We start from the raw sequence: 5,787 nt of genomic DNA on the forward strand, positions 1-5,787 counted from the left end.
AAAAGAAATTTTAGGACTCTCTTTCAAAAGTCCTTTAAAATGTCAGGAAGTGCAAAATCACTACATAACTGACTTGTACTGACTGAAACAGAGCAGGATTGTTGATATTATTTTATGATGCTCAGATAAAATCTCTTCTTGGATTGGGAGCAAGAATGGAAAAGAGTAGAAGCTCTCTGGGATCTGCTGTCCTCAGAATCCTTTTCACTTAAGCCCATAAGCTTTGAGGTTGACAGAAGGTAACTTCACCTCCCTCTCCCTAAACTCTGATCAGAGTGAAGTCAAATGGGCAAATCTACAATGAGGTGGAGGAGTTCAGCCTGAAGGGTCCTAGCATCCTGGTGTTGATCCTGGCTATGATAGCATATGTGATTGGAGGTCTGAGACATAACATTCGCCTTATAGAGAGCAGAGGGAGATCGGCAGAGTAGGAAGTTTCCCAGAGATTAGAGGGAAGTAGGCAAAGGTAAAGGCTACCTTGAGGACTGAGGTACAGGTAGAATGGAATTGCCCATAGATGATTCTCAGTGATCTCTGAATTACTAAGCCTTGTGAGTGACTTCTGGCCAAGAACAAAATTGAATTTTAGGTGTGTGGTAGGTGTAAATCTTATTTTCAATTTCTTTTGAGATTTCTTCTTGACCCATGTGTTGTTTAGAAGTCTGTTATTCAACTTTCATGTATTTTGGGATCTTCCAGTTATCTTTCTGTTATTGATTTCTAGTTTCATTCCATTGTGGTCCAAGAGCATGTACTTTATGATTTATATTCTTTAAAATTTATTATCTATTTTATAGGAATAGATAGGAATGTAGTCTATCTTGAGGAATGTTTCATATGACCTTGAGAAGAACATGTATATTGCTGTTACTTGATGAAACAGTCAATACCCAGTTGGTTGATAGGGGTATTGAGTTCAACTCTATCCTTAGTAATTTTCTGTCTGTTTGCTGTGTCCATTTCTTCTGAAGAAGTGTTGAATCTCCAACTATGATAGTGGAGATTCATCCATTTCTTCTTTGGTTCTATCAGTTTTTGCCACATGAGATTTGATGCTCTATCAGGCGCATACATAACTGAGGATTGTTAGTCTTTTTGGAGACTTGGCCCCTACCATTATGGAATGCCCCTCTTTATTCTGATAAGTTTCCTTACTTTGATGTCTGCTCTGTCTGAATTTAATATAGCTGCTCCTGCTTTCTACTGGTTAATGTTAGCATGATATATTTTTCTTTATCTTTTTACTTTTAATCTATCTATTCCTTTACATTTAAAGTGAAATTGTTGTAGAAGATATATAGCTGGGTCCTGTTTTGGGATCCCCTCTGACAATCTCTGTCTTTTAATTGGTACATTTAGACTATTGACATTCAAGATGATTATTGATATAGTGGGATTAATATCTACTATATTACTTACCATGTTTTCTATTCATTGCCCTTGTTCTTTGCTCCTACTTTTGTCTTCCACTCTTTTTTCTACCTTTTGTAGTTTTATTGAGCATTTTATACACTTTCATTTTCTATTCTTTTTTAGCATAGCAGTTATGATTTTTCTTTTCCCTTTTCTTGATGATTGCCCAAGAGTTGCAATATACATAACATAGTAATCCAAGTCTACTTTCAGATGACACTCTACCACTTCATGGGTAGTGTGAGTACTTTATAAGAACAAAATAATACTAATTCTTCCCTCCTATCCCTGTATCATTGCTGTTATTCGTTTCATTTATGGTGTGCACATGTGCTAAGGCGCTTCAGTTGTGTTTGACTCTGTGCGGCCCTGTGGACCGTAGCCCACCAGGCTCCTCTGTCCATGGAATTCTCCAGGCAAGAATACTGGAGTGGGTAGCCATTCCCTTCTCCAGGTTATCTTCCCTACCCAGGGTTTGAACCTGGGTCTCCTATATCACAGGCAGATTCTTTACCATCTAAGCCACCTGGGAAGTTCTTCATTTATATATAAGCATATAAATGCATGAGATATATATATGTTTGAGCAAACAGCTATCTGTTTAGATCAATTAAAATTAAGAAAAATAAATGTTTTATTTTATCTTTACTTATTCCTTCTTTGGAATAAGATGCTCTTCCTTTCTTTCTGTAGATCTGAGTTTCTGCTCTATATTATTTTTCTCCTCTTTAAACAAACTTTTCAACATTTCTTGTAAGACAGGTATACTGGCAACAAATTTTCTCAATTTTTCTTTGAAAAAGTCCTTATTTCTCCTTCAGTTTTGAAGGATAATTTCATAGGGTGCAGAATTCGAGATTGTTATCTACTCTCTTGGGCTTCTCAGGTGACACTAGTGCCAAAGAACCGGCCTGCCGATACAGGAGACTTAAGAGACTGGGGTTTGGTCGCTGGGTCGGGAAGATGCCCTGGAGGAGGGCACGGCCATCCTCTCCAGTGTTCTTGCTGGAGAATCTCTTGGACAGAAGAGCCTGGAGGGCTATAGCCCATAGGGCTACAAAGAGTCGGACACGACTGAGGCGGCTTAGCACACACGCATGCATCTATCTCTTCTTCCTTGCACAGTCTTCAAAGAGATTGCATGTAGTTCTTATCTTTGTTCCTCTGTGGGCAAGGTTTTTTCCCTTTAGCTTCTTTCAATATTGTTCCTCTTTATCTGAATTTTTAAATCTATATTCTGTATTTTTGTCTGTATTCTGTATTACTTTCTATTTTCTGTAGTTTGAAAAATATGCCTAGGTACAGTTTTGTTTTGTTCTTGGTTTTTTTTTGGTTTTGTTTTTTTTTTTTGCCTGCTCAGTATTCTCTGAACTTCCTGGATCTGCTGTGTTGGAGAATTCTCAGTTTTGAATATCACTCATGAATTTCAGCAATTTGAAATTATTATTTTAAATATTTTATCTGTTCCTTTCTCTCTTTCTTATCCTTCTGGTATTCCCATCATGCATGTGTTACATCCTTTTAGTTATGCCGTAATCCTTGGATATTCTTTTCTGTTTCTTTTCCGTCTTTGTTCTCTTAGCTTTTTAATTTTGGAGGTTTTATTGAGATATCCTCAAGTTCAGAGATTTTTTTCCTCAACTGTGTCCAGTCTACTAATAAGCTTCATTTCTATCACAGCGTTCTTGATCTCCAGCATTTCGTTTTTTTTTTATTTTTAATTGACAGATAGTTGCTTTACAGTATTGTATTGGTTTCCACCAAATATCAGCATGAATCAGCCGTAGGTTTACCCTGTCCCCTCCCACCTGAACATCCCTCCCACCAGTTTGCTTGATTTCTTTTTTCTAGGATTCACATCTCTCTGCTTACATGGCTTGGCAGTTCTACTTTGTCTATTAGATCTCTTAGCATATTGATCACTGTAGTTTTAAATTCCTGATCTGATAATTCCAATATTCTGATTCGTGTCCTCTGTCTCTTCAAATTGTGTTTTTTCAAATCTTTCAGTATGCTTTGTATGTTTTTGTTGACAGCTGGACCGTGAGGTACTGGATACAAGCAACTGCTATAAATAGGCCTTTAGTAATGTGGCGATGAGGTGTGGGGAGACGGGAAGTGTTCAATAATCCTATGGTTAGGTCTCAGGCTTTTAGTGAACCTGTGCTTCTAGACTAAGGATTTGGCAAGTGTTTCTCTGTATTTTTCTCCCCTCTTATGTGAGACAGAATGGACAGAATGGGCTGAAGTTGGGTCTTTCCCTTCCTGTGTCAGTTAGATTCTGGTAATACCCTAGCAGCTTCCCCGGTGATTCAGCCTGCAATGCAGGAGAAGCTGGAGGTGAGGGTTTGATTCCTGGGTTGGAAAGACACCCTGGAGGCGGGCATGGCTAACCCACTCCAGTATTCTTGCGTGGAGAATCTCATGAACAGAGGAGCCTGGCGGGCTACAGTGCGTGGGATTGCAAATGGTTGGACACCACTGAAGCAACTCAGCTGGTAAAGAATCCGCCTGCGATGCAAGACATCCTGGTTTGATTCTTGGGTTGGGAAGGTCCCCTGGAGAAGGGATAGGCTACCTACTCCAGTATTCTTGGGATTCTCTGGTGACTCAGACAGTAAATAATGCGCCTGCAATGCGGGAGACCTGGGTTCAGTCCCTGGGTTGGGAAGCTTCCCTGGAGGAAGGCATGGCAACCCACTCCAGTATTCTTGCCTGGAGAATCCCTATGGACAGAGAAGCCTGGCGGGCTACAGTCCATGGGGTCACAAAGAGTCGGACACGACTGAGCGACTAAGCCCAAGCACAAGAAACGACTGGGCGCACCCATGCGCGCGCGCGGGCACACACACACACACAATTCTACACACATACACACACACACACACAATTCTAACAGACACGGTCTGATTAGATAGTTTGTCCCTAAGGGCAGTCTTTGTTAAGAACAGAATGCCGTGGTATATTTCAAAATAGTTTCTTTTCCCCTTCTCCTCCAGGAAACACAAACAGATTTTCCTTCAATATTTACTTTGGGGACCTGGTCAAGCTCCTGGAGGAAAACCTTAACAATAGTGTAAGTCCCTCTATGACTGGATCCTCCTGGGGTTTTTAACCCTCAGACTTGTTCTCGCTTGGCCTCTGGCAATTCATCAATTACAGATCAGGTTTTCCTGCCTTCGGGTGGTCTCCATTCCCGAGTCTGCTCTGGTAAGCAGCGACTCCCTGTGTTTGCTTGTCTGTCTCTTCCATTTGAGGAGCAGTAGTTTGAACTGTGTCCTCCCTGCTCTTACAGATCCAAGAAGAATCGTTGATTTTGCAGTCTGTTCATCTTTTTGCTTGTTAGGACAGAGTGGTGAGTTTCAAGCTCCTTACGTGCAGAACCAGTTGTAGATCTTATTAAATGCCAGTGTCACTAAGAAAGCTTTTTATTCAAGGTGGAGGAATTTAAAATATATCAAGAGACTCTGGATAGCCACTGAGTTCTAATTATTAATATGTCTCTCTGTCTAGGAGGATCAGAGCAAGCATGAAGTGCTTGGTTGAAGTGAAGAATGCGATGGGAACTAAGAGAAAGTCTTGCTACAGTCACCAGGCTGTCCAGACAGGATCCTGGCCTCTGTTAAACCTCTGTCTTTACAACCTTAGAAAGGCAACATCCATAATGAAGGAACTACCTTCGCTCAGGCTCTATCCTCTGTGTGGCAGTATCTATAAAATGGGTATATTGCTAGTCAGTAAAGCTGCTTGGGGCGTCCCTGGTGGTTCAGTGGTAAAGAATTCATCTGCTAATGCAGGAGTTGCAGGTTCAGTCCTGGGTTGGGAAGATCCACTGGAGAAGGAAATGGCAGCCCACTCCAGTATTCTTGCCTGCAAAATCCCATGGACAGAGGAGCCTGGCGGGCTACATCCATGGGGTCGCAGAAGGGTTGACATAGACATGACTTAGAGATGAAACAACAGATCTGCTCAGAGTATTTTCTCTGAGTATATGATGTGTAATTATTTTTCTCCATCAACCCCAAGTAGGTATCAAGTGCCAGTTCTTTCTTTCTCTATCTCACTTTTAAATGAGTGAATGAATGAATTTTTGGCTGCTCTGGTCTTTGTTGCCACAAGCAGGCTTTCTCTCCCTGTGGTGCATGGGCTTCTCAGTTCTTTGGCTCCTCTTGTTGCAGAGCCTGGGGCTCGAGGGTCCACAGGCTCAGTAGTTGGGGCACAGAGCTCAGTTGCCCCGTGGCATGTGGGATCTTCCCAGACCAGGGATCGAACCCATGTCATTTGCATTGGCAGGCAGATTCTCAACCACTGGACCACCCAGGAAGTCCCAAGTGCCAGTTTTTTGTATCAGTTCTAACTCTCTACTCATTTTTT

General features: G+C 41.4%; 1 long non-coding RNA gene across 1 annotated transcript; it reads left to right on the plus strand.

Annotated features, from left to right (window-relative positions):
* The first annotated feature begins 4,599 nt into the window (after positions 1–4,599).
* On the plus strand, positions 4,600–5,253 carry LOC122445097. Its single transcript, XR_006270450.1, has 3 exons — positions 4,600–4,623; positions 4,709–4,768; positions 4,927–5,253. It is a non-coding gene; the product is annotated as an uncharacterized LOC122445097 (long non-coding RNA).
* The last annotated feature ends 534 nt before the right edge of the window (positions 5,254–5,787 follow it).

This window comes from Cervus canadensis, chromosome 7, assembly GCF_019320065.1.
Source record: "Cervus canadensis isolate Bull #8, Minnesota chromosome 7, ASM1932006v1, whole genome shotgun sequence".
NCBI lineage: Eukaryota > Metazoa > Chordata > Mammalia > Artiodactyla > Cervidae > Cervus > Cervus canadensis.